The following is a 9,750-nucleotide window of genomic DNA, read 5'->3' as shown; positions in this document are numbered from 1 at the left end:
GGAAAATCGGAGAGTTCTTGTGTCAGTATTCCATTCCTTGACCGGCGTTTGCTCTCTGGTGGACCCATGATTCGTCTCCAGTGACCATTTGCTGAACAAAGGCATCACCTTCGTCTTCATACCATTTCAATAGTATGAAGCAAATTGTTTTTCGATGCTCTTTCATGCCGTTTGTCAACCGTAGTGGGACCCACCAATGCCCACCTGCCAGACACTTTCCCGTACTCAAGGATCACGGTTACGATGTGGTGTACCCTTTCCTTGCAACGTCATCTTGTTTAACACACCGATTTGCCAGAATCATGCTTTCGACGTTTTTCTTGGAGAGACAATAATTTTATTTTCTGGCAAATTATTGTTGGACTATCCCTCTTGATTTAAAGCAGACTTTGACGTTGCCGTTTTGCCCTTCGGTACGGCGCTTTGCTCACATTATCCTCCTCACAATCGCTGTATTATGGACAGTGATAACTTTTGTGAGTAATATTACAAGAAGGGAGGTGCGGTTTTTTAGGTTTTTTTATTTATTTATTTTTTTTTTTGGGGGGGGGGGGGGGGGGTTTATCAATTAGTAATTTAGTGTTACACGGGCGTATTGAGTCGGAGTCTATCGCGTTATATATGCAGAGTTAAATAATCAGTAACAATTTCTTGTCATCTTCTTGATAGGACGCTAGTACTGACTGTCCACTAACGACTCTATCGATCCACCATCGTCGCCGCGAAGTTTTTATTCTCTGTTGTCTTCTGGCACTTATTTCCTACTAACTTCATTTCTTGTCATTATCAACATAAGTGCCTGCTCCACTCACTTTTCTGAATGATCGATTACAAAGGTACTTATCATTTTTAATATATAAATTGAAAATTTCGATCCATGCTACCCACTTGGGGATTATAATATAAACATTATAAAGCACATTGAAGTTTCATTTTTAATCATCAAAATAATAGGTTTGATCACAAGTGTACGGGTTCAAGTTTCTGGGTAAATGCCTGGATGTTTTGTTCTTTTCATTTATTTATTTTTTTGATAAGCTTTTTTTTCTAGTTTATGATTTGTTTTGGTTTGCTCTTTTTTGTGTGTGTGGGGGGGGGGGGGGGGTAGTGGGGGTAGAGGGTTGTTTGTTTACGTTGTTTCTTTTTAAAATAATTTTGGCATGATTTGTTATCTCTGGGGTTTTTCTTTTGTTGTTTGTTTTCTTTGTTTCCTATTTTCCTTCCTGTGTTTGAGTTTTCTTTCTTCTTTATTTTTGTACATGTTCTATACATTTTTATTGTAAACGGACTTCACCTTTGAAGTATAATAAAAACAAATTAAATGTCCTTTTATAACTTCTGAACAAACTAATAAGTTTTTCATTCTTCAAACCTATCTATACCTCTAGGTTTTAGTGTTGAAAATGCTCGTAAAATCATGCGATGTCCATCGAGGGATCAACGTAAATGTTATCACTTATATTTTATTGCAGCGTCAACATTTTTGTCCTCGTTGACAGTGTGGTAAAGCTATAAATTAACCCATATCATCGCGCTGGGGGATGCAATAAAACCCGATGTCAATGAGATGTTTCTGAAACCCCACTCTGAGATTTTCTTCAACTGGTAAAGCAAATATCCAATCACTTCCTAAGTAGATCCGTCCAGATTTATTGTATCTAAAGAGTTAACTTTAAATCCTTTAGATTTTTAAAAATTTATTTATTTATTTATTTCTCGTTCTTTCTGTCGCTATGTTTTGTGACACTCGCATTCGGAGCGGTAGGTCCTACTTTCGAGTTCCGCTTTGGGTGGCGCAAACTCTGAAGAAAGGCTCTCTACGCACATCCTCTTATCACACCGGTGCATGAGTACCTGGTCGGTATAGCATTGTGTTACTCGTAAATCAATCTGTAAAAAATAGATTGATAATATTTAGACTTGCCAGTTACTGTGTTTGTTGCCAAAAAATTAACATGGGCTCTACTGAACAATTTTGACCGCCAACACTTTTTTTTTTCATTAAAAATAAATAGATATTTCCAAATGTCATTTCGTCATTAACTTTTTATAAAAATTATAAAATTAATTATTTTTGTAATAGGGAGGTTCATAGGTCAAGACTGCAGACGTTCCCGATCACTCATTTTTACCGTGTGAAAAATGTAATAATAACAAAAACAAGGATGAGTACAATCATTTCTCTCTTAGACAAAAGCATGTGACCGTTTAGCACCTGGTCCTTTTGTCCTGTTTTTTTTTCTTCTGGTGAGCGAGATGAAGCAGGTGTGAGCAAGTTCGAGCGCTAGAGCTCCAGGCGCATTCTGTACGCAGTGCCTCCTTTTTGTGGGCTCACCACGATCTTTTCCTCAGGCCTATAACACTACTCATTCATTACCGATATCTTCCAACCTCCCCCCCCCCCCCCCCCCCCCCCCGAAAAAAAGAAAAGAAAAAAAAAAAGAATTAACTTTTCGGTCAAAAAACATTTTGATATCAAGCACTATCACACATTGTGCGGCGCGCGGTCCGTCGGTACGGTGTCTTTTCTTGTCAAAAAGGTTTAGCAATGTTAAGCGTGATCAGTGGTCGGATGGGTGACGGTTGATCAGGGAAAATTCTGATCCCGACATTGCGTGTGTCCTTGGATAAGGCACTTTACACACATTACGCTACTCGACTCAGGTGTGAATAAGTATCTGGCCACGGGCAGTAACGGATATTGTAAGTGTGTTAGTCCAAACAAATGTGTGGATAATATGGTCTTGTGGTATGACTCCCGCTTTTGGATACGGAGGTCCTGGGTTCGAGCCTCGCTCGGCGTATACTTGATTCCTCGGAAAAGGCTCTTTGCTCACATTCTCTCACCGCAGTCAGGTGGATTACTGGCCGTTAACAGTAACAGCGTTGTCTCTGTCGGAAAAAAAATGAATTATCGCCTAATAGGTTTCATGTCTTGATCTCCATGTTTTGTGTTGCTGTTGGTCAAGCACCCTTTGTAAAGAGCTTTGGGCACGTTTAGTAGATATTGCTCTGTATAAATGCCCAAGCTTCTCAATGAGTTTTCTTTTTCTTATTTCTTTTTTTTTTTTTTTTTATTTTTTTTTTGGTTTGTTTTGTTTATACCTTTGACGGCTGTTTTTTTTTTTTTTTTTTTTTTTTTTTTTTTTTTTTTTTTTTTGTATGTTTCATTTTTCTTTTTGTTTAGTTTAGTTTCTATTTTATTACCCATCTCTTGAATCCAATACATAGACTCACGAAAACATCAAGCTAAAGCAAGTGGTTCTCTAGAACTGAAAATCCTTTGGTTCGAGATATCCTGGGTTCAAATCACAGGAAAGGCACATAGATACTATCATTTATACATTTGGAAACTCTAGAGAAAAGGCTATCTTAATGCAATAAGAGCATTGAATAAAGACTTAGAAAAAAAAATCCGAATCCGCTCATATGCACGATCCGGGTATTAGCACGATCTGCTTGAGTCTCGAGGACCGTGCGTATAATCGGAGACTACTGTATATCCCAAAGTAGGTTCTGCGTCATATCAATCTATTTTGCTTCTTATACTTTACCCATGTCAATAGATTTAGACTCCAAGAGTGGAGAAGAATTTTGCGGTGATGTTTTCTACTTTGATTTAACAATCTTCCAACGCTCGTAAGCTTTCTCTTCTTGGTACAGTTGTTCCCGTGTAGGTCCTTTGAGATCTCAAGGTGCTCAATACTATTGGGGTCTGGATTTACATCTGGCCACTAGAGCACCGAAGTCTTGTTCTCAATTAGTTGAGGTTGCACAGATGCCCTCTCGCTCTGAGTCCAGCATTGCAAGTCTTCCAACTTGAAATTGTCCTTTTCCATAGCGATGTCAGAGGCATAACAGAAGGGGGGGGGGGGGGGGGGGGGTTGATTGTATGCTGAGCTAATGTCGGATCATCATTGGCCCTTATTACTCTGTGTTGACTAGTCCGCCTTCGATCCCTCACATGCCCTTTAAGTTTTGATGTTTGCGATAATAGAATAGCAGGTAGCCCTGACATTGAAAAACTGTTCAACCTCAAATAGTACTGGCCGTTTAGCATGAACATGGCAGGTAGAAGGACTCTCTTTTCGACACTCAGATTTGGCACGTTTTCAACAGTAAAAGATTTGAAATCAAAGTTGTTACAAAATGATTTCACAAAGATAATATTTTTAAAATTTAAAACATCAGATAGAATGTAAACAGTAACAAGCAACATGGCAATGTTCAATCATGGCACCTCTGTGCGAAAGGGTTCTGTTTTGAGAATGTTAAAACTCGCGTTATCACGATGCAGTCCCAGTAACATTCTTTATAATTCTTTCTTTGAGTCATTTCCGAAGTCGAAATATCAAGGAGTCTTACAAAAATGTTCGCCATCCACGCTGTAATTGTTGTGTAGCAATATAACTAAGCATACATTATGTGGTTTAATAAATGCTCTTTTGGATGATATAAAATTATTGACTCTAACACATATCTGAACAATAGTAATCTAGCGTGTAAAAATGTTTTTACCTTTGCACATCTGTATATAATAAGCTTAAAGAGCGAAACAAATTACATATGCGTTAATTAAATATAAAATTCTCTTTAATTCAAAAGGTTGATGGGTGAAAGTTGTGACAAATATCAGGAATAAAATGTGAATGAAACAAAAGCAAGAAAAAAAACCCCAACAAAAATAAACAAAAACAAAACAAACAAACAAAAAAAACAAAAACAAATAGTGTGATACAAAACAAGAAAATTTTTTTTTTTAGAAAAAATAGATAATTAATGATTAAAATCCCCCAAAAATCAGCTTGTCTGTACTGGGGATCAATCATTAAAGATATTATCTTTATCTTACACACGTGCCTGCTCCCTAATTTTTCACTTTAAAAGTTGTGACAGTACCCTAGTTTACTGATCTTGTTGCTTCATATCGTGTGAAAGGTACAGATACAGGTTTTGTCGAACCACAGAGCAAAATTTGTTAGAATGATGAAAAGTGTAAAGTGTAAAGTTACTCTTGCACACGTGTGTATAAGAATAAATGAACAAATCTTAAAAGAAAAGAAGAACTTGAGCTTTTATTTAGCCCAATATCCACTAAATGTCCTCAGAGCACATTGCAAGAACCGCCTGTCTGAAAAGGCCGTGAAGGTAATAATTTTCCAAGTCTTTTGTTTCCATTTCATCGGGTTATAAAAAAGGAGAAAAAGAGAAAGAAAGAAGAATTGTAATAGCGCCTGACAGGCGTCATGCCTCATCTTGCATGTTAAGTGTTGCTGTTGACTTGGAACCTTTTGTAAATCTTTTTGAGCACATTAAGTGGATACTCTTCCTTTTTTTAAAAGTTCGAGGAAGAAAGAAAGAAGGGGGGAAAAGTGAAAAAGGAAAAGAAAATGTAACCCCGGTCAGGACAACCGGAAGGAGGACACCACCAGTCATTTTTGTTTTGTTCCATAGCCGTCGTTTCTGTCTCAGCCTTGGATCCCAGGCAGCAGCTGACGAGCTAATAATTAACGTTTTTAATCTGACCATAGCCTTTATCACCCTCTGTCATAATCAACAACATGTCCCCCTTAACCAGTTAACCGCCGTACTCTAGAAAAACACGTATTTAAAAATTTGACCAGAAAACTCGTTCTTCAAATATCGATCGATTTAAAGGACCCTCATCTTGGCAAAAACTTTCAAACCTAGGACTTCACGAAATCCCAGGTTTGAGAGTTTTTTGCAAAGATGACGAACATTTAAATCGATCACATTTGAAGAACGAGTTTTTTTCTGGCCAAATTTTTAAATACGTGTTTTTCTAGAGTTCGGCATTTAACTGCTTAATATTAATAATAATGAAGAATATTTATGAAAAAAGGATGAAAAGTGAGAATGGCTCTCTTTATAAGGAATGGAACACTCCCTAAAAGCCATGACCTGAGGTTTTCGAAAGTGAAAGAGGATTTTTTCTTTTTTCTATTTAGTTCAAATCTTTCGTTTTGGCTCATTTTTATATTTTAGATCAGATGTCTGGGAATTTATTCCTTTCCTTTTATTTATTTATTTTTTGTTCTTTTGTTTTCTCCTTTTTTTCTGAAGAGGTTGATTTTTATTGGTTTTGTAGCGACATGAAGGTATATCAGTACACGTCGATTTGTAGGCTACGTCAATTTTGACAGTTTCATTTCGTTGCTGTTGTTGTTGTTTATTATATATATTTGTATTGATATGTTGGAAAAAATAATAAGTTCTGCTACAGATTGATGAATAAATTGTATTTTATATGGCTTATTCAATCTTCCTAAATAACAAGATTGAATAAGCCATATAAAATACAATTTATTCATCAATCTGTAGCAGAACTTATTATTTTTCCAACATGTCAATACAAATATTTTATGTTAGAATTGCATAAAAACAGTCATAACGATGTAGTACATGGACAGAAAAAAATCACAACTACCAATCAACAGTTTATATTATGAACAAAATAATTTTTTAGCGAAAATAATGGTTTCAGCTGAAATTTAATGGAATGGCAAGATCCAAATACACTCCATTGACACAATAGAGACTGACAATTACACAAAATTATTATAAGAAAATATTTTGTGAACACCTTTATCCTTATTAAAAAAAAGATTGTGCTACATTCCATATGAGCAAAAGAACATAAGCCTTTCTTTAGAGTAAGAATATTCGTTTCATAGAGAAAAACAACTGGCCGCCTCAATCACCCGACCCGAATCCAATGGATTACGCAATTTGGAATTCTTTGACCGGGAGGATTTGTGACCCCTCGTCTCAAAGCGGTATTAAGTCGGGATGACTAAGATGCTGAAACTGGAATTTGTAGCCAGAAATATCATGCTTAAGTTGAGTTTATATACTTTATAGAGGAGAAGGAATATCATATGTTACTGTGCTAAATACCAACGTTTCATCTTTTTGACCAGTTTAACTATAATTTGACATTTTAGCATCTGGTCCATCCCGACATAATACTGTTTTGAGACGAGCGGTCACATTTATGGTGGACAAAGATCTGCATTCACAGAAGAAACCATGAGAGAAGGAATGATTTTATGCTGGGAGGAGATAACCATTGAGGACATTAGGAAGTGCATTTCAAGATTACGTTGCGCCATTAAAGAGGACGGCGGTATTATTGATCACTTAAAGTGCTAGCTTTTGTCATCGTTGGACCAAAATCAGTATGAGTGTGCTATATAGACCATTTCTTACATGATGAGGAGAATCATGATGAAAATAATGTTTAAGGTGACATAATTAATAAATAAATAAATAAAATAAAATTCCCTTTATTCATTCCCAAGGGGAAATTTGTCTTTAGGGTCTATTCCAAGGGAAGACTGGAATAACCAAGGCGTCAGCCGCAGAGCAGCGCCGCAAAGTAAGCTAGGGCGAGGTGACTTGCTCAAGGCCATACATCGCAGCGACGGGTGATTGAACTCTGTACCTTTTGGGTACGAAGCAAAGAGCGTACCGCTGGATAGAAGACACAGCAAGTGACATTCTACCCACGGTGAGTAGTCAAAGACCCCACCCAGTGAGTAGTATTGATAACTTTAAGGATGGACTACAGACCATAAAGAATGTGTACCATATTATTTCTAAATTTTTTCCCTCTTGGATATATACACCAATAGTACTCTCCTGTGTCAGATGGTTTTATTTGATTTTACGGATTCAACGGTGCTTGCGACATATTAAGGTCCTATCAGCATTAATAAAAAGGAAGAAAATGAGATTGTCAAAGAACTCTAGATTTACAATTTAAAGTGTCCAAGAAAAAGTGAGACAAAGGAGACTGGTAAAAATAGGGAACAGACGTAGATTCCAAGAACATATTATCAGTGCAAAAAGCGTGTAACACGCTTGACGTCTTCCGTGTGGCTTTTTGTCATTGTTCTGCAATGGGACTATAATTTATTGATTTTGCCCATGGCCTGCCTGATATCCTTTTTTATCGTATTCATTTTTACCCGCTCTGAAATAAGAAGAGTTTATATTTCTAAACAAAGTCAGAAAATAAGCTGGTAAAGGAAAAAATATACATATGAGTAAAGAAGACATAGCATAGACATAGCCATGGGTGGCCAAAAGACTTTGTTCCAGGTTACTAACTTAGAATGCCAAAAACCTAATCACAGAATATACTAGGTCCATAAAGTCCTCTTATTTCAAAGACTTATTATTCTAAAACCGCTATAAATATTTGCATCTGGTTTTCGCCATCTTCTAAGGAAAAGTCATACATGTATGCCCATTAGTCATCAACCTTACATTACACCATCAAATTTACCAAAATTAACATGAACTTAAAAGGTATCATTTTTGTCTCTTTCTATTTCGAAATGGCAAAAGTGCGACACAAATTTTTTAGCGTAGTGTGATTGCATGAAACAAAGTCGTCAGAGGTAGCTCAACAACCTTTCATAGCCCAGTTTAGAAGACCATTTACAGGAAAACGATTTTTTAAAAAAATATGATAATCTAGGTTTGCTGAGACACATAGTATCAGAGAATGATCACAATCCCGTCGGCAAACGATATTTGTTGCACTGTTGCTATTCCAAAATAGAGAGAAAAATTAAGTCTTTTAAGTTCATGTTGATTTGGGTAAATTTGGTGATGTAATATGGATCTCTGCTAATGAGCATAAATGTATGACTTTTCCCTTTAAGATTGTTAAAACCAAATGCAAATATCTATAACGGCTTAAAGATAGAATGTCTTTGAAATAGAGGAAAGGCTTTATGGACACAATGTATAAAGGATCGATGATATTCAAGAAAAAAAATTTCACCAAAAGAAAAATCCATTTCACTGTTTTCATTAAGAAAAGGATTCGGATCAGTGCCAAGGCAAAACTAAATGGTCTCAGTCTTGACTAAGGAAACAAAGCAATACGAAAATGACAAATCATATAGGGAAATTGAGGATAGCATGTGTGTCAGATGGCTGAAGTTCCACTACACCAAGTACCCTTTGACAAGTCTATCCGTGGCTATTTCGGGTTATTAAAGTGTTTTACCAGACTTTTGAGGGTCTCGAATGCTCAGTTGGTAAAGTGCTTGCTTCACACATCAAAGAACTGAGATCGGTCTCATGTGAAGTCAGGATGTTTTACCCGACAAACTGTCCACCCAGCAGTGATTGGGTAGCTTTATTTGTTTTTAAGGGTTTTACGGCGCTTGCGACACGTTTAGGTCATTTAAGAGTCAGTAAAAAGGAAGAAAATGGGATGGTAAAAAAATATTCTAGATTTACAATTAAAGCAGCAAAGAAAGAGTAAGACAAAGGGGAATTGGTTTAAATAAGGAAAAGATGAAGATTTTATCCAATAAGGGGATAAGGACAGAAAGCAACATTTTTTTATTTTTTAAAAAGGGTTTTATGGTGCTTGCGACTCATTCAGGTCACATCAGCGCCAGTAAAAAAGGAAGGGGATTGGGAAAACAGTTCTGGATCTGAAGTTAAAAGCACCAAAGAAAAAGTCGGGTAAAGGGGACTAGTTCAAATGGGAAACAAAAGATTCCACAATTTCATCAATGTGCCTATTTTGATATTATCTAAAAGTCCCATCCACGCACAAGCTATGAAGGATACACTTCAATGTCTGCAAAGTAAAATAAGGTAAATTCAAAATTAAAGAATATAATTGTAATAGCACATAAGAAGAGAGATGATTTACAAGGGAAACAAATCTCTCAAAAATAGAAACGATATATTTGACTGCTT

This window comes from Berghia stephanieae, chromosome 6, assembly GCF_034508935.2.
Source record: "Berghia stephanieae isolate SIO BIC M18660-M18661 chromosome 6, UCSD_Bste_1.3, whole genome shotgun sequence".
NCBI lineage: Eukaryota > Metazoa > Mollusca > Gastropoda > Nudibranchia > Aeolidiidae > Berghia > Berghia stephanieae.
The sequence above is the reverse complement of the archived record's forward strand: the minus strand, read 5'-3'. Positions refer to the sequence as shown.